General features: G+C 34.3%; 1 protein-coding gene across 6 annotated transcripts in view; it reads left to right on the top strand.

The window, feature by feature from the left end:
• TBC1D5 (TBC1 domain family member 5) overlaps positions 1-23,422 on the top strand; it is a 529,649-nt gene that overhangs the window by 137,043 nt on the left and 369,184 nt on the right. For all 6 annotated transcript variants that reach the window (XM_020289588.2, XM_076005553.1, XM_020289677.2 and 3 more), the window contains exon 3: positions 11,555-11,758. The gene's annotated coding sequence lies outside the window, so the exon portion shown is untranslated. The remainder of the gene's footprint in view (positions 1-11,554; positions 11,759-23,422) is intronic.

The raw sequence follows: 23,422 nt of genomic DNA, 5'->3' as shown, positions 1-23,422 counted from the left end.
TGAGGAGGGACATAGCAGACTGGGGGCTCCCAGCATAGCCCTGAGAAGATCTCCATTACTCTGCTGAGGGCTGCTGTTGAGACTGAGATGTGAACAGATTGCAGTCCTCACAGATTCTTACACATACTGATTGCCTGAAAGGGGCCCAACCCTCTCTGGTCATAAGCCCAAAGCACCATTTTGAGGGTTTAACACTGGGTTGTGCCCTGCCATTGGGCCAAGTTCAGGGCTACATGGCTGTATCTGCCACTTGGCCAAGGGAGGGATAGGGAAACCAGGCTGTCTTAGGCATATCTAGGACAATACCCACCACTCTGCAACCAACTGCTATGAGACTGAAACATAAGTGGACTGTACTGCCCACAGCGAGCACCATTTTGAAAATTTAACATTGGGCTGTTCCCCACCCTTGGACCAACTTTGAGGTGATGAGGCTGTAGCACCACCGGCCAGGGATGGACAGGGAAGAACAAGCTCTGCTAAGCATACTTGGGCTCTCCCGATCCCCGCTCTGCTATGGGTGGCTATGGGACTGGAGAATAGCCTGCCTAACCAGTCGCAGCTACCAGCAATACCAGCATGGACCCACTGGATCACATTCGGTTGCTCCACCATTGTTACTGCCATCATACCAGCTGTCCAGGGGACTGAGAACCTGCCCCCACACCTCACCTGCTACTGTCAATATTAGCTTTGGAGCAAGCCACCTGGAGGCCCAAGAATTGTCCCCCTAGGACCCACTAACGCTGGTGCCAGTGTAAGCTATTTTGGGACCTAAAAACATGCAAACTCAGCCCACTGGTGTCACTACCAGGGTCCGAGTACTTTTTAAATTGGTATTTAAGCCCCCAGCAAAACTTCTTCACAGCCTCAGCCAATAACTATATTCTAAGTGGCTAAGGAAAACACAGATACCACTGACTCTGTGTGCTACTGAAGAAATGACATAAAAAACACATTACCGCAGGCAGCCAAATCCAAAGTATCCTGCTCAACCAACAGTATGTGTCCATTTTAAGGAAAAAATTCTACCCTGAGAAAGCAATTTTCAAAAATTCGAAGTGACTGCTATACCAAATACACAGATATCAATGGAAGTACACAAGATACATGAACAAACAAGGAAATATAATACCACTGAAGGACTACAATTATCCAGCAATAGATCCCAATCAAAAAGAACACCTTGAAATGCCAGACAAATAATTCAAAATACTGATTTTAAAAAAGCTCAATGAAATTTAAGAAAAGTGTGAAAACTAGTACAAAGAAATCATAAAATCAATTCAGAATATGGTGCAGAAATTTAGCAAGGAGGTAGGTATCTTAAAAATAAAACCAAATAAATTGTGGGACTAAAATACTCATTAAAGGAAACACAAAATACATCCAAAACCTTCAGTAATAAACTGGACCAAACAGAAGAACAAATCTCAGAACTTGAAGACAGCTCTTTTGAAATAATACAATAAAAGATAAAAGTAAGTAAGAAAGAATAAAAAAGAATGAACAAAGCTTTTAAGACATCTGGTGCTACATAAAGTGACCAAGCTTACAAATTATTGGTATTCCTGAGGGAGAAGACAGATCAAAAAGTTTAGAAAAACCTATTTTAGGAAATAAGCAATGATAAGTTACTAAATCTGACAAGAGAGTTAGACATCTACAATACAGAAGGCCCAATGATCTCAAGCAAATAGGTTGCACAGAGCACTTCAGCATGGCACATTATATGCAGATTGGCTAAACTCCAAGTTAAAGAATTTTAAAATTTGCAAAAGAAAAGTGTCTAACCACCTACAAAGGAAACTACATTACAATAATAGCAGACTTCTCTTCAGAAACTTTACAAGTCAGAAGAGAATGGGATGGCATTTTCAAAGTTCTGAAAGGAAAAAAAAATGTCAGACAAGAAAATTTTGCCACAATAAGCTTCATAAATGAAGGCAAAATAAAGTCTTTCCAAGATAAGAAAACACTAAGGATATTCATCACCACTAGATCAGCCCTACTGGAAATGCTTCAAGGAGTTGTAAACATGGAAACAAAAAAGTTGATATCCACTGTCACAAAAAGGCATGAAAATATAACTCTCAAGTCATAAAACAACCAAACAAGGGAGGAAGAGAAAGGAATCAAATGACAACATCACAAAATTTCATCAAACCACAAAGACAAAAAGAGAAAAAGAAACAAAAAATTATAAAACATTTAGAAAACAAGTAAAAAATATGGCAGGAATAAAGCCTCACCTATCAGTATTAACCTTGAAGTAAATGGGTTAAATGATCTACTCACATGATACAGATTGGCAGAATGGATTAAGAAACATGATCTGAGTATATGCTGCATACAAGAAATTCACCCATAAAGACTCAAGTAGACTGAAACTAAAGATGTGGTAAAACATATTCCATGCAAATGGAAACCAAAATAAAGCAAAGCAAGCAAGGAATAGCTATAGTTACATCAGATAAAGCTGACTTTAAATAAAAAACAATTAAAAAAAAAGTTCATTATATGATGGTAAAGCGATCAACTCAGCAAGAGGATATAACAATCCTAAATATATATGCAGCCAATATTGGAGCTCTGAGATTCCCAAAGTGAATATTAATAGACTTAAAGAAAGTGGTAGAAAGCAATACAGTAATAGTGGGAGACTTTAGCACCCCACTCAGCACTAGACAGATCGTCAAGACAGAAAATCAACTAATGAACATTGGACTTAAGTTAGACTATAGACCAAGTGGACTTAACAGTCATTTACAGAACATTCTCTCCAAAAATTATAGGATAAACATTGTTTTCACCAACACATGGAATATTCTCCAAGATAGGCCACATGCTAGGCCATAAAACAAGCCTGAACAAATTTTAAAAAATCAAAATCATATCAAGGATCTTCTCAGACCAGAGTGGAATAATGCTAGAAATCATTATAAAGAAGAACTTTAGAAACTATGCAAATGAATGAAAATTAAACAACATGGTTCCGAACAATCTCTAGGTCAATGAAGAAATTAAGACAGAAATTAAAACACTTTTGATATGAATGAAAGTGAACACACAACTGTGTGTTCTAAAACCTGTGGGACATAGCAAAAGCAGTGACAAGAGGAATGTTAAAGCATTAAAGGCCTACATCAAAAATGTAGCAAGATCCCAAATTTAAAAACCTAATACTGTACCTCAAGGAACTAGAAAAACAAAAACAAACTAACCCAAAGTTAGCAGAAGAAAAGAATTAACAAAGATTAGAGACAAAGGTCGGGTGTGATGGGTCATGCCTGTAATCCTAGCACTCTGGGAGGCTAAGGTAGGAGGATAGCTTGAGGTAAGGAGTTCAAGACCAACCTAAACAAGAGCAAGACCCTGTCTCTACTAAAAAGAGGGGAGGGAAGAGCTGGACGTGGTGGTGGATGCTTGTAATCCCAGCTGCTTGGGAGGCTGAGGCAGGAGAATTGTTTGAGCTCAGGAGCCTGAGGTTGCAGTGAGCTTTGATGACACTACTACACTCTAGCCAGATCAACAGAGTGAGAATCTGTATCAAAAAAAAAAAATCAGAGCCAAACTAAATAAAACAGAGGCCAAAAAACCAATATGACAGATCAACAAAATGAAAAGTTGGTTTCTTCAAAAAGATAAACAAAATCAGCAAACCACTAGCTAGACTAACCTAGAAGAGAGAAGATCCAAATAAACAGAATCAGTAATGAAAAAGGAGACATTACAACTGATACCATAGAAATACAAAAGTTCATCAGAGACTATTATGAACAACTATATGCTCACAAACTAAAAAACCTAGAGGAAATGGATAAATTCCTGGAAACATAAACCTCCAAAGATTGTACAAAGAAGAAATAGAACTTCTTAACAGCCTTATAACAGGTAGTGAGGTTGAATCAGTAACAAAAAAATCTCCCAACAAAGAAAAAAGCCAGGACCCACTGGATTCACCAAATACACAAAGAAAATCTAATACCAATCCTCCTGAAACTGTTTAAAAAAATTGAGGGGATCTTCTCCCCAACTCATTCTGTAAGGCCCAAGTCACCCTACTACCAAAACCAAACAAGGACATAAGAAAAAAAAGAAAACTACAGGCTAATATTCTTGATGAACATAGACACAAAAATTCTCAACAGAATACTAGCGAATTGAAACCAGCAGCACTTCAAAAAGATAATACACCATGATCAAGTGGGTTTTATACCAGGTATACAAGGATGATTCAACATATGCAAATCAATAAATGTGATACATAAACGAAATTAAGGACAAAAACCCTATTATCATGTCAATAGATGCAGAAAATCATTTCATAAAATGTAGCATTTCTTCATGATAAAAATCTTCAACAAATGAGGCATTGAAGAAACATACCTCAAAATAATTAAGGCCATATATGACAAACCCACAACCCATATCATACCTAATGTAGAAAAACTGAAAGCATTACCCCTAAGAACTGGAATAAGGCAAGGATGCCCACTTTCAGTCCCCTTATTCAACATAGCAATCCAGCAAGAGAGAAAAGAAAAAAAAAGGCATCTAAACTGGAAAAGAGGAAATTGTTGTCCCTGTTCCCTGTCCCTAGAGACTCCACCAAGAAACATTTATATTTGATGAATGAATTCAATAAAGTTTCAGGATACAATATTAGTGCACAGAAATCAGTAGCATTTTTATATATCAGTAACAATCTGAGAACCAAATCAAGAGGGCTGTCCCATTTACAGTAGCTGCAAAAATAAAACACCTAGGAATATCTTTAACCAAGGAAGTGAATGATCTCTCTAAGGAAAACTATAAAAACACTGATGAAAGAAATTGTTGGTGACACAAACAAATGGAAAAACATCCCTTGCTCATGGATCAGAAGAATTAATATCGTTAAAGTGACCTATATACTATCTAAAGCAATTTACAGATTCAATGCAATCTCTATCAAAATACCAATGTTATTTTTCACAGAATTAGTAAAAGCAATTCTAAAATTCATATGAAGCCCCAATAGAGACGGAATAGCCAAAGCATTCTTGAAGGAAAAGAACAAAGCCGGAAGCATAACGTTACCTGACTTCAAATTATACTACAAGGTTATAGTAACCCAAACAGCATGGTAATAGTATAAGAATAGACACTCAGATGAATGGGACACAATAGAGAACCCAGAAACAAAGCTACATACTTACAGCCAACTGATCTTTGACAAAGTTGATAAGAACACCATAAACTGAGAAAATGATACCTTTTTCAAAAAATGGCCCTGGGAAAATTGGATTGCCATATGCAGAAGAATGAAACTGGACCCCCGTCTCTCACCATATATAAAAATTGACTCAAGGTGGATTAAAGACTTGAATGTAAGACCTGAAACTATAAAAAGTAGAGGAAAGTAGAGGAAAACTTAGGGAAAACTCTTCTGGACATCAGTCTACTCTAGGCAAAGAATTCATGACTAAGACCTCAAAAGCACAAAACAAAAGAAGAACAAAAATCAGCAAATGGGACTTAGAGAAACTACAGAACTTTAACACAGCAAGAGAAATAATCAACAATATGAACAGACAGCCTGCAGAATGGGAGAAAATATTTGCACACTACATCTGACACAAGGGTAATATCCAGATTTTACAAGGAACTCAAAGACCTCAACAACAGCAAAACAGCCCCATTAAAAAGTGGGGTAAGGATATGAATAGACATTTTTTTAAAGAGGACAAACAAATGGCCACCAAGCATATAAAAAATCTTCAACATCACTAATCATCAGTAAATGCAAATTAAAACAGAAATGTCAGCCTGATGCCTCACACCTATAATCTTAGCACTTTGGGAGGCTGAGGATTGCTCGAGACCAGCCTGAATAAGAGCTCGAGGAGGATTGCTTGAGGTTAGCCTGAATAAGAGCAAGACCCCATCTCTACAACAAATAGAAAAATGAGCTGGGCGTGGTTGCATGGGCACCTGTAGTCCCACCTGAGGCTGAGGCTGGAGGATTGCTTGAGCCCAGGAGATTGAAGTTGCAGTGAGCTATGATGACTCCACTACTCTCTAGCCTGGGCTATAGAGCAAGTTCCTGTCTTGCAAAAAACAAAACACAAAAAACTACCATGAGATATCATCTTATAGCAATCAGAGTGGTTACTATTAAAAAGACAAATAATAACAGATATTGATGAGGAAGTGGAGAAAAGAGAATTCTTACACACTGTTTATGGTAATATAAATTAGTGCAACAACCTTTATCGAATACAGTATGGAGATTTCTCAAGAACTGAAAATAGAACTACCGTATGATCAAGTTATTCCACTTGTAAGTATCTATCGAAAGGAAAAGAAACTAATATATTAATATAAAAAAGATAGCTGTACACATATGTTTATTACAGCACTAATCTCAATAATGGACTATGGAATCAAGCTAACTGTCCATCAGTGAAGGCTTGGGTAGATAAAATGTGGTATGTATACACAGTGGGATACTTTTGGTTGTAAAAAATAAAGAAATCCTGTCTCTTTCAGCAACATGGATGGAACTGGAGGCCATTATCTGAAATGAAATGACTCAGATACAGACAAATACCATGTAGTCTCACTTATAACTGGGAGCTAAATACTGTGTACCAGTGAAATCAGAGTTTGGAATGATTGACAATGGATATATGCAGAGAGGGGTCAAGGGGGCTGAGAGTGGGGTGGATGATGGGAAGTTGCTTGGTGGGTACACTATGTATTTCTCCAGAGATGTATGTATGAAGGTCCTGATTTCACCACAATACAGTGTATCAGTATAGCAAAATTGTACTTGTAACCCATGAATATATGCAAATAAAAAAATGGGAAAAACCTAAAACAATAAAACATAAACTTTAAATTTAATTATGTGGCTGAAAAATGGAAAGTAGTTTTAGTTGGTAGATATATTCTTAGAAAGTTAGAAAAGCCATCTATTTCAATGGTGTATTAGAATATTTGGGAGGTTCTGATCATGAATCTCTATTTTAATAAGCTTCCCAGGTGATTTTTATGCACACTAAGGTTTTATATCCACTGCTGAATTCTCTACTGACAGCTTTTAGGATTTGGCCTGTCTCTTCTGATGGAAGCCCTTTTTTCCCAGTTGGGAAAGAACAGAGGTAAACTGAGTAAGCTGTTCCTAATGAACTACCATTCTGTATATCATGAAATTTTCAAAACTTTCAGGATCAGCCTTAGTTGAAGGATAGTGAGGTCTGTGAACAGCCTTCTGCTCTAAGTCCTTTCTCAACTGAGGCTCTTATGGTGGAGGAATGTGTGACATTAATGGTAATACAACCTTGTGTAATGTGTCAGAGACTTCACTTACGTTTCTTAGCAAGGTAGGAATTGCAGGTGAGGAATTGTATGTCAGAGAGCTTATGATGGTCTTCTTAAGCTTCTCAACCTTGTAACTAAGACTGATGTATTTTAAAACTCAAACTCTTGATTATATACATGCTACTCTTCTTTTTAGTGGAATGGGTATGGGCTGTGTGTCAGATAGCTTTGGGTAGAAGGATGGTTATATTGATTACTCATTTTTCTAGTGACTTACACTTCCCTAAACTTTGGTGTTCTTCATCTGAAAGTGGGCATATCTCTTACATTCTAAGATTATTGTGAGTATTAATGACCTAAAATATATTTTTGGAGTGCTTAGTATAGTTCTGTCCCAGAGTAGGCATTCCAGTATGGTGACTATTACTCAGCAATTTAAGATAACACATAAAATGCAAATAGGCCTTATGAAGTTAACCAATTCTTGGTTAAATGAGTTTTTAAAATTTTGAAATACCATATGCTTTTCTGTTCTGATGTGATGTAATAGTTAGAAACTAGGGAAGCACTGGATGTATGAAGAGATTTTCCTTTGGGAAAAGAATGCAGGTGTCCATTTTTTTAAACTACCCATATCCTAGCAAATTCTAAATATGGTTTTATCACAGACACTTCTTATAGCTCCAGAGTCATCTTCTAACTTGAAACATTTAAATTGAAATGCTTACAGGGTATCTCGAACAGGTAACTACTTAACATGTCTAAGTCTAAATTTAGCTTCTTTCCCCTCTATGCCTGATCTTCTTCCAGGGTTCCTTATATCAGAGAATAGAATTGCTATCCATCTGCATCTTCTACAAAATCTAATCTTCTACCAAGTTCTGTTGATTGTTATCCCATAAATCACTTTCTACCTTCTCTATCATCACCACCATCAGTGTTGTCTAAGCTACTGTCATTTTGCATCTAATTCCTCCCCTTTCATTTCTCTTATCTCTTTCCATGATTCAGCCAAATTTGGTATTTTTTCAAAGTAGAGTTGATTGTCATGCCTTATTTACAACTCTTCGTTGACTTTGCTGGCTTTTTCTGCCTCATTTGTTTCACCTGCTTCCCCTCTCCAGCAATGACTGGACTTTCTGCCTGACCTTTCTTGACTTTGTGCTAGCCTAACACCTGCTTTTGAGCCTTTGCTTTTGCTGTGCCCCAGACTAGAACACTTCCTATACCTTTCAGATCTAATCTCAATTGGTCTCTCTAAGACCTCTGTTGATCTCTGGGCTAAATCAAGTCTCCTGTCAAAAAATTTCATGGCCCCTTCACCCCATATTTTTAAATAGCATCTATCTCTGTTTGCAAGTAAATATTTGCATGGTTATTGGATGTTATCTGTTTTCCCAAATAAAATATAAGTTCCATGAGGGCTGAGACAATTTCAGTACTTACAAAGACCTAGAATGGCCCTTACAGTAGACAACAAATATTAAATAACTGACTGAAATATCTAATTAGATAATTAAAATACAAAGTGACTAATTCTAAAGTGACCTAAGTATAGATAGGGTCACAGTGTTGGGCCCAATGTTAAGCATTGCTATTTGGGAATACTTGAGTTATTGTAACATGGCTTTGATCTGACTCTATTTTCTATTAAAAATAAACACAAGTAGCATTTTAAATTTTGAATTACCCAATACAGGTTAAGAGCTTCCCAGAAATCGATTATACTGTACTTGAATGAGCTTTAAAGTAAAAATTTACCCCTTTTTTGAACCTGCACAGTATTTGAGGTTTACAATTCAAAAAGGATATAGCTGATTACATGTATCTTGATGTTTACTATGTGGAATATGTTCATTTATTTTAGTTGTCAAGGCATAAAAATTTAAAAATTCTACCAACTTTATGAAGACAAGAAATCATAGATATTTTAATAGGTTTCTCAGCTCTTATGAAAGTTAGAAAGAAATCAAGAAGGTTGAAGTAATATTGGGATTATGCTTTTATGTTGACTATTTTGTATTTGAGCCTTTATGTTGGCAGATTGAAGTATATTTGTGAAAACTTCTAAGATTTTAGTATTTTCTTGAAAATTGGTTTAGTACTGTTGTTTACATTTTAAAATTAGTGCTTTCAATAAGATTTTGGTTTTCATCTGTCCTGAGTTCTCCCTAGGAACACACAATTTCAAAAAAAAGAGGCACAGTCAGCAGAATAAAGAGGTGGTCTGAGCATTTGTGCGTTAAATATGCATGTTAATTATGAAAAAATTAGGAAAATATGAAAACAGATGTTACATAAATTATTGCAGTCCCAGGGCAGCAGTAACTTACATACTGACAATAATTTTTATATGTGCATGTGTATATCTATTTCTAGATTTCTCAATATTTATGTAATTCCTAGGAGAATAACTAGAAAAAGAACTGGTATATCCTTTCAGTGAGACTATGGTAAACATTCCTTCTGCATATGGATTACTGAGGAAGTTTTATTTTTCGTACAGTTTTACTGTAGAGATGGTCTTCTGAGTTTCCCAATTCTGCCCATAGTATTCTTTTTTCCCCTCCTTTCTTTGTTTCTCTGCTGATTTGCTAATTTGTTCTTTTATTGGCTATATCTTGTCACAACAAGAAGGTTAATTAATGATCCTAGCAGTGTAAGAAATTGAAAATTGGCCTAAAATTAAAAATTGATCTAAAGTGTTTATTTAGAAATAATACAAATTACAGCTACTCAGGACACTGATTGTAGTGCCATTTTTTCTTTTTATTACATCACACTTTCTGAAGAAATTGCTATCATTCTCTGAATAGTAGTGACATAGTATAAAAGTATGACAATATATATTGTGTTACTTAAATGCACATTCCATCAAATACACATATGCTGGGGTAGTTGAAAGATATTTGAGTACCTTTCATATTAAAGAGCCATCCATAGGATGAAAATATTCTGTATTTTTAAAAAGGAAAAATGAGAAATAGAAGTATGCTTTGTATTAGTGGTGTAGTAATTTTTAGTTCAATCATACAAGAAAAACCATGTGAATATATTGCTGTCCAAGGGTAGCTGACAATATATAGGTATTTTCCACATATGTAATGTAATTTAGGAATGTTGTTTGTAACTTCTGAAATAAGATTGAAATTTTACTTCAGAATGTAATAAAATCATTCTCTTTACCAAACAAACATACAAACAAATAAAACGTGAATTGTATGCAATAAAAGGGATATATCTATAAGGGCAAAAAACAGTTTCTGGAAATCCTATTTCCAGAAGGGTGACTTTGTTATTTTGTTTTACTAGCATGTGATGTTAAAATGTGTTTGAAGTAATTAATTTCTATTAAATCTTAATAGGTTTCAGCTAGATCTGTTATCATGTTTTTCAGTTCCATGTTATTGATTTGTGTTTTAAATTATATTACCTAACTGCTGCTATCTTTTTGTACATGTGCTCAACCACCCAATAAACTCTTACCAGCTTATTGAACATTAAGAACTAATAGAGAATGAAATCTAGAGGAGGGTGATAATATGTTTAGTGATTGGTTTATTATTAAGAAGTTCTTTACTTAAATTGGATCGCCCATTTAAGAAATTAAGTTGTCATTTTTGTATATTGTATGTAAATATATCTGTCATTTATGATCTGTGGTAAAGTATTCTAAAGATAAGCTTTTTTTCTTTTTCTCTAGAAAAATGCTATAGAAATTTAATTATTAACTCACAAACAATATTTGTCATCACTGATGTATCTGTATTCTAATTTTACATATTAATGCTTTGAATCCATTTTTAATGGAATTTTTTTCACATTTGTTTTCAAATGTCAAATTTCCATTTTTTATATTATGTGATTTTTAAATTGTGATATTATCTTACTAACTATGTGTTAGAATAGTATGCTTGGTATTTTAACACATCATTTCAGTGAAAAGTTAAATGAAGTTGTAAGAGGTGATTTGTTGTATAGTGAGGCCTTTTTATTATATGTATATATAATATGTATATATAATAAAAATATTATAATGCCATTTATTGTTAGTATTATAAAATGCCTTCCTTTCTTCCAGGAGTTAAAGTAGATAAGGAAGTGACTAATGAGTACACTAATATTTGTCCTCAGAGCACCTAAAATATTTTGACATGAATTTTTTTAGCCTGCATTTTGTATTTTTTATATGGTTAGGGTTCCTTATGGATAGGAGAATTTGAAGCTATTTTATTTCTTTTTCTAGGTTGATGCTATTTTTCCAGCTGCTCAGTTGAGGGAAAACTTGGCTGGTCTCTATTTCTTGATTCTTCTTCAATTCCTGTTTGCCTACCAAGACTTGTATTTGGAGAACTCTATCATATTGAGTGTGAAGTCAACTTAGAACCTATAAGAACATGCCTTCTCAAGTGTCAGCTAGATTTATGGACCAGTAAAGTTATCCTGAAAGGTAAGCATACATTTATTCAAAATGTACACTTAAAAATGGAATACTCTCAATATCCTTGCTATAGTAATATATTCTGTAGATTTGTGTGCAAAAAAGCATATGAGGTGTGTTTGTACATTTCTGCCAAATTTAGACTGTAGGCTCCTTCACAGAATAATGTTGCCCCTCCAACACAGTTACTCATTTTCCTGGTCTGTTTCTTTCCACCTGCTACATTCAGTTGTCAGTTTCCATTCTTTTCCCTTTCTTTATTGTTTTTCTTCTCATTTAGGTGAGTGAGTCTTCACAGGGGCTTTAAAAAATGTTTTCCCACCAGCAAATGTTAGTAGTTTTCTTAAGGAACACTTTTTGTATTTATAGGCCCTTTCTTTTCTATTTTTACCCCTTTTGGGCATTTACTATATTTGTTAAAAGAGCAGGAAATTAGAATGATTAAACTTAGAGTTAAAGGTATCTCAGATAGGTAACATTCACAATTTTTTTCCCACCACAACTCATAGTAAGAAATAAAATTTACATTAATGAGCCAGTTCCCACAGGTATAAATGAAACTGAAACAAAAGTTGAAATAATTCTTAGGCTAACTACCTGGGATGTGCTCTGTCTGTATTATATTCTTTGTATGTTTCACTTAATACTTACAAGTATATGTCACCTTTGCAATTTCAGAAACCCTGCTTTAGATTACTTGTATGTTTATTCATGACTGATTTATTAGGAAAGTAAAAGAAATTTGGCAATTTCTTTTCTGCCTCAGTCAAGTTGCCTTTTCTATCTGCTCTATGCTTCTCATTGCTCCCCCAAATTCAGTATAAGTTATCACTGACTTAGTGAAAGAACTGGGTAACTGAATACCAGAGCCCTTACTGGGTTCCTGTGTAGTCAAAACACAAGTACAGATAGTAAGATCTCAAACTTTGAAAGGAGAATAAATCTTTGATAGAATCATGCCTTTATACTCTAGTAAGGTATATATCTCTTCATTCTCTCCCTGTTTGTTTTGTCTGTGTTAATTGTATGTGCATTCTGATGCCCTCAAATCATTCTTGGTGTGAAACATTTCTTTCTAAGTCCTGAATATCAGCTGAGAATAACCTAGATCCTTTCCTGAAGTGTTCTATTCTAGTACCTATTCCTGTTTTATTTAAAATTTTTATCCTTATAATAAAGTGCATGCATTTTTTTTTTCCTGATTATAAAAAGTAGTATTTTGTGTTAGAAAGTTTGGTAGATATAGAAAAGAGTAATGAAGATAAAAATTATCCTCAATCCTAGTCTGCAGAGATGAATTGATATAACATTTAAAAAGTAAAATTTATTATTTTTAATTTTACTTGAATTTAGCACAGGAAAAAAACTGAAGTGAAGCTTAAAGGACTAATGAACCTCAGATAAATGTTTTTTTCAAAACCATAAATAGTTTCTAAGAGACTTCCGAAGTTAAAGAAGATTATGGAAGTCTGGAAATATCTAAGTACTTGGGAAATAAGAAAATAGTGAAGGGTGCATTAAAAGCAGAGTATCTTTTTATTTTAAGATAATTTTTTGAGGTGAAATTTATTTAACGTAAAACTAACCATTTTAAACTGAATGATTCAGTGTCATTTAGTACATTCCCAATGTTGTGCAACTTACCACCTCTATTTAGTTCATCACTCCAAGGTAAAATATCTTACCCATTAAGTAGTTTCTCCCATTCTCCCATACCCCTACCCTCTGCTGTCTATCAATCTGTATTTGTGTCTCTATGGTTTCATCTAGTCTGTGTATTTCAGAATGTAATCATACAATATGTGACCTTTTGTGTCTGACTTCTTTCACTTAGCACAATGTTTTCAAGTTTTATCCATGTTGTAGCACTTATTACTTCATTTCTTTTCTTGGCTGTAACATCTTGTTGTATGTATACATGACAATTTCTTTATCCCTTCATTCATCCATGAACATTTGGTTTACTTCTCCCTTTTGGCTATTGTGAATTGTGCTGCTATGAACATGTATTTATATATAACTGTTTGAGTATATGTTCTCAATTTTTATGTGTATCTTCCTTGGAGTGGAATTATTGGGTCATATTGTATTTCCATGTTTAACTTTTTTCGGAATCACCAAACTGTTTTCAACAGCGGGTGTACCATTTTACATCCTTGCCAGCAATCTGTGAGGGTTCCAGTTTCACTAGATCTTGCCTACACTTGTTATTTTCGTTTTTTTATGTGTAAGTATTGGAATATCTTACGATAGTGACAAATAACTTTCAGCAAGGTAAAGAAATGATTATATATTTCTTACAGATTATATTTCTTATATAGTGATTATGTTTTAATTCAGAATATGACTTAGTTCTATTTTCTTTGAAGAATTACCTGACCAGTGGATCATTTTTTTTTTTTTTTGCAGAATAAAGGGTTTCTTACTGTTCTTCATTTGCTCAAAATCAAACATTTTGTTTCACATTTCTACTGTGATTTTTTTTTGTATATGTAGTTTTTTTGTTTTTATCAAAGTTTTAAATTGCCATTGTTTTTGTTTAGTGTTCATAAGAGATCTGTACTTCTATTTTTATTGATAGCACACCACAGTGCAACACAGCTGTACTTCTAGGCTTCTAAATCATAAAATAACATTTCTGTAAGATTATTTACACTCTTTTGGAATAAATTTTCCACTTAACCTTGACCTTCTATTATGAACCAGAGCTTCCGTGGCCTTTTGTTGATGTGTCTTTCCGAGATTTATTTTCATTATATTATGGGGTTAGTTCTACTGTTATTTATATCCCATTGTTATCATCATTCTTAGATTCGTTTAAGTAAAATTTCAGAAAGGTTAAATAAGAGATGACTTTTCTGAGTTGTGCATATTAGAAATGCTTTTATTATAATTCTTACAGTTGATTGATACTTTTGCTGGGTATATGTTTCTGGGTTTAAAATTATTTTCCTCAGAACTTTGAAGGACTTTGCTCCAGTATTTTCTACTATTCATTATTCCTTCTGAGAAATTTGAAGCCAGTCTTACTCATGGAAGATGCTTTTAGAAGCTGTCATGGTGAAAAAAAAAACAGACAAAAATCCTTAAGTTGATTACACTTACCTTTCAGGGTAGAGAAGTTGACAAGTAGTAAGGTAAATAAATAAAATATGTAGAAGGTTAGTGATTCTATGAAGAAAGATAAAGCAAGGAGTGGGAGTTAGGGATTTCAGAATATAGGGAGAGGAATGGAAAGTTTAATGGTGTTCAGGGAAAGCCTCACTGAGAAAGTAATATTTGAGTACAGAACTGAAGAAGGAGAGGGAATAGGCATCTTAAGCAGAGGGAACAGGAAGGACAAAGGCCCTGAGGCAGGAATATTACTGGTTCAAGAAACAGCCTCAAGGTCAGTTTGGCTGTAGCAAAATGAGTAGAAAGTAGTAGGGATTAAATTAGAAAAGTAACTGGGATTCTGGTTCTTCTGAAAACTTATATTTGGCTTTTATTCTAAGTGAGATGGGGAGCCATTGGTGAGTATCATCATCTCTGGTTTATGTAATAGTTTAAAAGAATTACTGGCTCCCAGCTTGAGAATAGATTTTAAGGGAGAAAGGGCAGAAGCAGAGAGACCATGAGAGTTAATTGTAGTCTGAACAACAGGGTTTCCTGATGGATTGGTTTTTAACACATGAGAAAGAGATGGGTCAAGAATGACTGCAAAGTGTTTGATCTGAATAACAGGAAAGACTGAGTTTTCTTTAATGCAGAGGGGAAGATTATAAAAGGAGTACATTTGCGGGAAAAGGTTGGGAGTTTGGTTTTGCACATGTTAGGAGACAGTTAGATAGAGTTGTTCAGAGTTAGGCAAGAGGTCTGGGATGAAGGAAAAATGGTGGAGGTTGACAGTTGCAGATGGAATTTAAAAGTGTAACATTGATGCAATGCGGTAAATATGGACAGAGAAGATTTGAAGTCCTAGTCTTAGGTCACTTTAAGTAAAGAGGTTAGGAGAAGAAGAAGAAGAATTGGTAGAGGAGGCCAGGGAAGGGGGAACTCCAGTGAGGTAAGAGGAAAAACCAGTTGTCTTTCAGAATATCTGAAAGTGATGGAAGTGTTTCACGGAAGGAGTAGTAATCATCTGTGAGAAATCTTACTGATAGGCGAAGTTAGAGATGGACTCTGCGACTTGTCTGTTAGGTTTAGCAATGGGAGGTCACTGATGACTTTGAGAGGAACAGCTTCAGTAGCGGATAAAAGGTCTGATTGGAATGGGTTCAAGTAAGAGTGAGGGGAAAAACATGTGGTAGCTTAAGAGGGAAGTTAGGGTCAAGAGAGGATTTTCTTAAATAGGAGAAAAATAATATACTAATGGAAGTACTCTAATAAAGATGAATAAATTGATGATTCAAGAAGTAGTGGAGAATTGTTAAAGTATTTTTCACAAGTGGAGAGATTGCCTTAAATGGGAGCATAGGTGGCTTGTTTCTTTTTATTTTATTTATTTATTTGAGATAGGGTCTTACTTTGTCACCTGGGTTAGAGTACAGTGGCATCATTTTAACTGACTGCAACTTCAAACTCCTGGATGTAAGTGATCCTCCTGCCTTAGCCTCCCAAGTAGATGGAACTACAGGTGTATGCCACCATGCACAGTTAATTTTTCTATTTTTTGTAGAGATGAGGTCTTGCTCTTACTCAGGCTGGGTTTATTCTTAATAATAGGAAGGAAGGCATGGTATTTGGGGACAGATCCATCTTTAAAAGGCCATTGGTTAAGCTTTGCACTACCTCCATAATATGTGACATCCAAGAAGCATCATAATAAGCTGCTTCCCACTTCTTTAGGCTTCTCTTATAATTCTTACTCTGTTGTGGTTTTTGCCGTATACTTGCTAAATGTAAATATATGGTGGTTTCCAATTTAAGAATTTTGTGGTAAAAAAATTCTGTTAATGAAATTAAGGCATACAAAAGGCATTTATGAATGATATGCCTCTTGATGTTTTTGAAAAGTTTCAAGTTTGTAAATATTTTATAGAATGTTGTTAGAGAACCACCAGGCTACATTAAGATTAGAAGCAGGGCTATCATCTCCTTTCTTATACCGGCTTTCGGGAGCTTATGGTTCAAATTCACTTAGTGGAATAATGATAAAGTACTTCATGTCTGAGATTGCTTAAATATGGGTGAAATTGTAATTGTAAAATTCTACGAATGCCAGGGGTCTATTGTGTTCATTACAATTCCTATTTCTCCCAGTCACTTCAGCCCCAGAGCACAGTTGATAAATATGAGATACAATAATGGCATTAGAATTCTAGCATTTTCCTTTTGCTAAAATGTGATCTCTGGGATCACTCATGTGCTTTTGAGTGTAACAATGTTACCCTTCCTAAGCATTTTTGCTCAAGCTCCCAGCTCTCTATAGTGATAAAGTAGTCCCCCATTATCTGGGTGTTCCTTTTCTAGGTTCCAGCTACCCGTGGTTTTACTTACCTGTGGTCCAGCCCCAAACAGGTAAATACAGTGTGATGTGATATTTGGGGGGTGGAGGAAGGAGGTGAAAGGACCACATTCACATAATTTTAATTATAGTATGTTGTTATAATTATTCTATTTTATTATTAGTTATTGTTAATCTCTTATTGTGCTTAATTTATAAATTACATTTTATCATACATATATATGTAACAGGAAAAACAGGTTTCAGCCATCCACTGGAGGTCTTGGAAGGTATTGCCTGTATATAAGAGGGGATTGCTGCATAACTCCTCCTTTGGCTACAGATACTGCTCATAGTGCCCTGTGACATGATTCAAGTTGGGTGTTCACTGTGCCCTAGTACTGTAGTGCTTAAGTTAGAAAGGATAATAGATGATACAGGAGCAGTTATAAGGCCAAAAATTAAGCAACCTTGTGCTTACTATTCCCTATAGCATTTCTAGTGGCTTAAATAACTAACTTCAACTCCTTACAACCCCCACGCTTTCCTAAAAACAGGCACAATTTTCAGAGTTGCTGAGCTTGAAGAAATTTTGAGTAATATCTCCTATACATATATATGTTCACTTGTCCACTTGTGACATGCTTTCTAAGAGTCAATATATTTGGTATGCCGTGTACTTGGTATACTTGTACTTTGTACTCTTTGGTAGCACCTGCTGTTATAGAAGTAATAATTAGAAATAAGATGTCTCGTGCTTCTTATTACATTCTTTTGATTCCCTTTAAATGCAGGTCCTAACTTACTGCTTTCCTCTAAAGGAAGCAAGAATAAAAGTCTCTCATTTTCTTTTGGAATGTACCTTACATTATATCCTAATTTGGTGTGTGAAATAGGTTCATTATTTGTGGAGAGGCTGTCCAGCACTTTATGGGCTAACTCTGAGAGGAGTTCTCCAGGAATTTTCCTTTTCACAGGTGAATAGTTCACATGTTACAGCCAACTCTTTCACTATCATCTTAGCCAGTTCCTTTCTAAATACTTCATTGGTTAACATCTTATAATTTGTCTCCCTCTTTGGGCTTTACATGCATTTCTCCAGTGGGTTGCCATTTTGTAATCTGGGGGCCTGGTTTCTGTGTTTAGGTACTGACCTAAAGCATTTGCATTTAGTTTTCCTTTATAAACATGAACTTGTTTGCATAAATCTAAGTGCAAAAATCTCAGCTATCTTAGTATGGTACACTCTTGTTCCCTTGCAAGCTAATATTTATATTCATCTGCAAACCTCCAATCCCATCCTAATAATTCTTCTAAGTTAAACAGACAAACTGTTATCACTATGGGGTTTTATACTAATGGTATGTTTTAGATAACACACATAAGGTTGGTTCTTCTTAAATATTTTTCATTGAATTGAAAAATTTTAAGTGGAGATGATGATTGGGAATGTAGGGAAAAGGTAAAGGATAATTCTCTGTTTATAGGCTCTAAAATGTTATCAGTGTTGAGAGTAAAATCAATCTGAATTCATCTTCCCATTTGATCAACAAATGTTTTTTAACTGTTTACTTTATAACAGATACTTAGATAAAAGGAGAATTATTGATTCAATTATATATTCTTTTAGAGATATTTTACTTTATAAATTAGATGATGTGAGGAAAATTGCTTGTTTTTTATTTCTTTTTGTCGCCAAATTTATTGTGAATGTTTTATGTGTGAATAGCTGACCCATTTAAAGGGGATTATTAAAAAATCTTTAATTTATAATAATTTGACAATTATGCCACTAACATTACATTTATTATTGAGATAGAATCAGGTTTTAGTTATTAAAAATATATATATGCCTCAAATTTTATATATATGAACAATAATTTTGCTTAAACTTAAGACTTTATTCAGTATACTAGTGAACCTTGGCTGAAGATATTTTGAAAGCCTAAATAACTTGGAATGTATTTGAAACCTCTGCTCTTACATACTTCTGTTCAAAACGTTGCATATGTTTTTGGATCATTTATAGTACAGGCTTAGAAGTTTGGAGTCTTACATTTTCAGTAAAAAAGTCTTATAAATATATTTATGTTAGTACTATTGGAACTAAATAGTTTTACTGACATAATTGCCATTCAGCTAGGGCTGTCTGGAATAAAACTTACTGGAATAAGTAGCCATTTCCTATGTGAACTAGCTATTTAAAATGTTTTTCATCTGATAGGTATTTTAATTCTTACAAATAGAACAGAGGATGTATTTACATAGGTAAGGGAGTTTATCAGCTCAAGTTCAAGAGTATGTTGTTTGATGTTTATTAAGCCAAAGATATTTTGTAAGTTTTAAAAATGTATGTTTATTATTACTTTTGTAAAATACATGTGCTTTTATTATATCTTATGGGTGAATCTAATTTCCCATTGAAGGCACTGATTAAAGGGAATTGTGTACTAGCAGGGTTCTAAAACCTTGACGTTATTTTAATCTGATAACAAATGGGTTTAAGTTCATGTTCTTTCAGTTGTTGGCAACAAATCTAAACCTGTATTTTTTGGATTTATGAGGATAAGTCCTGCTTTGGCAATCTTGTAGATCCTCAAGAGAATAGTTAAACAGTGATTAATCATTGTTTCTTCACTGAGTGTGCAGAAAAGAATGGAAAAGCTGCATTTCACACTTCTGAAGCAATTAATCCCCATGATCTTAGCCAGGTTTGTCTTGTAGATAAGTCGGGATACAAAACGGTACCTAATTTATCAATGTATGCATGCCATAAAGTATAAAACACACAATTTATTTCATATCATTTATAGTCAAATGTAAAAAAAGAGTGACTTTGCCATATCCAAGAGTGTTTCCTACATTACCTTCATATAAACTAAGTACCAGAGATTACAATGGGATTCCTGTTTATTGTGCACATCTGGTGCAGTCACTATGCATTTTCTCATTCACTTGCTGGCATTTTTAGTGATTGTGGCATAAATCACCTTGCTAATCAGAAACATAAGTGACGGGAAGTCATCTCTTTTTTTTGAACAATGGGAAAAAACATATGGCTTCTTAGACAGTACTTGGCTGTTATACTATTTATGTGGCATTATATTTTTTATTTAGAATTTCATATTAATTGCAGTGGTTTGGTTGAAGGCATTGAACACTCAGTGTTTGTGGTCAAAGAATTTTTTAGACCACATTCACAACAAGTAAAAAAGAAAATCACATGCTTTGTATTTTAAATTTTTTTTTTTTTTAATAAAAACCACTTTGGGAAGATTTTTTAAGATAAAGAGGAATTGAAGATAGTTTATACTTTAAAAGTGCTTGGATGGATGTTTAGCCAGATGCATACATTTAGTAATTACAAGTTACATGTTAGCTTTTTAATTGTACCTGTTTCAAAGTACTGCACTGATCAGAGTTAAAGTTACTGTCCTTTAAGTGCTAAAATGTAAATTGACAGCAGTTTGCTTTTCTAGAAGTAGTAGTATTAGTTCAAGATGTGCTGCATTTTTAGTTATTTTGTTATTTATTTGAAATTGCTTCTGCATACACTACAAGTGAAAGATGAAGTAAAGCTTTGTGAAGTTTAAGAAATTTACATCTGCAGACGTTAAATACTGCCCCCAGTCAATTTATAGCTATTTGTTATAGATTGCTTGATTAGGTTTGGGGTTATTTCCCCTTTTTCCTCAATAATCACTTAATTCTCAAAATGTTGTGAATATAATAGCCTTTTATCCTTGATGTTATAATACCTACCTATCTATCCTTTACTATAATTTTTTGTACTTGGGTCTCAGGAAAAGATTTCTTTTAAATATGTAAATTTCAAATGAAAATTAATTTTTTAGAGAAATTTGTGTGTTTCACAGTTTTTCTATGTTACATGTGACTATAAATTAGTGAGGCAAAAATGTTAACAAATATATCAGAGCTTATTTATTAAAATGTATGTTATTTTCTTTGGGGAAGATATACACATAATCCATCAATCAAAGTATTTCTGGAATGCTTCTTTTTGAATTTCTTTATTGGAATTGATGTATAACTGTTCAAAATGGATACTGTAAAGGGAGATAAGATTCATTTTGTGCATATATATGCTAGCATTTTTGCTTAAAAAAATCAATCAATCATAATAGCTTGCATTGCAGCCTGTGTATACCTTGTAGATAATTGGACACTGTGAATAAAAATACAGTTTGGAAAAATTGCTTGAATTTTAAAGTAATGGTCATATTTATCCATTTTATTTTAAAAATCTTTTATATTGTCTCAAGGACCACCTGCAGTAGGAGTCTACAAATTGAATAAATGCAACATAAGGAGAGGGTTTTTTTTCCTGTTGTCATTGTTTCAAAAAATGCCACTATTCAGATTCTCTGTTAATGTATAGTGTGCTATTTTTTAAATTATAGTTATAACTGAATTGAGACTTTCTTTCTCAGTTAAAGTTGTCCAATACTTAAAATTGACTGAAATTCCACCGTACTACCTCACTTTTTGGCCATTCTTATTTCCTTCATGCTTTTAAAGCCTCTGCCTCTTATATCTTCCCCCACTCCCATAATTTATTTTTTTAAAGATTGAGATGTATTTCTTGTAAAGATCAATTTTAAAGTAATATAATTTTAAACATATATGTTTCTTTTTTCTTCATAAAAATGTAAAAATTATAGGAGGATAGGATGTTAAAATCCAAGAAATAGGCAGCTTAAGGTATGGCTAAACATATCAAAATAAATAAGGAAAAATAAAGAGTTATCTTCTTAGTAACTCAACACTTTGGAATTTGTTAGTAATGGAACTTTGAGGAAAAATTTCTAGCATAAAGCTCTTGATGGGAAAAATATATTAACCTACAGTATTTGCATATTCATCATGTTTACAAAGCCAGGAATTTAATTTCTACATGTGTACCAATTTTTGAATGAAATTGAACTATCAGTGATATTGATATTCATTGTACTTTTTGTTTAAAATTTACTTATATTTTCAGAGAATTTGCATTCTTCTTTTTTTCTCTAGTTCATATTTTGTTTTTTATTTACATTCATAGTTTGTTGGTACATATTACCCAATTAAAACAGAACTTGCAAGAAAAGTTATTGTTCTTTCCTTGTGTTCTCATGGCATAAAGAATGAATCCTCCCATTATAGGGATAAGCTTACTGATATATCCAAGCCAGGCAGATTGTTGCCTAGTATCTGTCTTTCTAGCCATCCCTTTCCCCTCTTGTGTTTTTCTGGAAGTGGCTTTTGCAGTGCTGACAGAAATGTTGTGCCTACGAGTGATACACCTAGAGTGCCTTCTACTGCTTGAAGTACTGTGGGGTAGGTGGTGTGACACCATGGCTGAATCACACTGAAATTCAGATAAAAATGTTAATTTGTGAAATATTTCCAAGAAAGGAAGGCTTTTATTTGTGAATGTGAAAACTGCTTTGAATGGCATATGCAATTCAGAAATTTTAATGTGAAATTTTTATGGAGTATATTAAGTATGAGAAACATGGAGCAAGAAAGGGTATTCCCTGTTAAAATATTTCTGTTTTATGTTGTAGTGTTTAAGGCTTTTTCTGGGTAGCATGTTTCCGTTATGGTTCTCCCTTGATTTTACTGCAAGAGTTGTTCAGCCATATCTGGGACATAAAGACCAGCAGGGTTGGACTGCCAGTAGTCTTTGATAGGTAGGAACAGAAGTGAGTTTTTCTTAAGAAGAAAAAAAAGCAGACCTGGTGATGTGGTCTCAGTTGTTAGCAAAGCAGCATTTCTGAATTTAACCTGGGGTCTGTTTTGTTTTCTGGTCCACATCTCTTAGTTCTTATGTCAGAGACCTGTGGAGACAGAAGGATGGGTAGGCTATAGACAAAAATCAGAAAGAACAGGAGAATCAGGAGAAGTACTATAACAAGCATGACCCTTGTACTCCCCGAGAGACCAGGAGAAATGTATTCTTCTTTGCTACAGTCCACTGAGTAAGTGCCATTTTACAGACTCTACTGTGCTGACAGTGTTAGAAAGGTATGGGACACCATGGATGACAGTAGTGCTAATTGACAAAGCAGTATTTAGAACAGAAGAGAAGTAGAGCTCAGTGGAGGTGCAAGTATGCTGAAGAAGCTACAGTGGTACCCTGTTGGTGACAGTACCGAACAATAATCAACAGTACGAAGCAGAGGGAGGAATAGTTTCCCGGAGGGGGAATAGATGAGGCCCACCCACACTTAATTCCGAGGCAGTGG

The sequence above is a fragment of the Microcebus murinus genome, chromosome 1, assembly GCF_040939455.1.
Source record: "Microcebus murinus isolate Inina chromosome 1, M.murinus_Inina_mat1.0, whole genome shotgun sequence".
Lineage (NCBI taxonomy): Eukaryota > Metazoa > Chordata > Mammalia > Primates > Cheirogaleidae > Microcebus > Microcebus murinus.
Note: the sequence above shows the minus strand (reverse complement) of the source record. Positions and strands in the feature narration are given on the sequence as shown.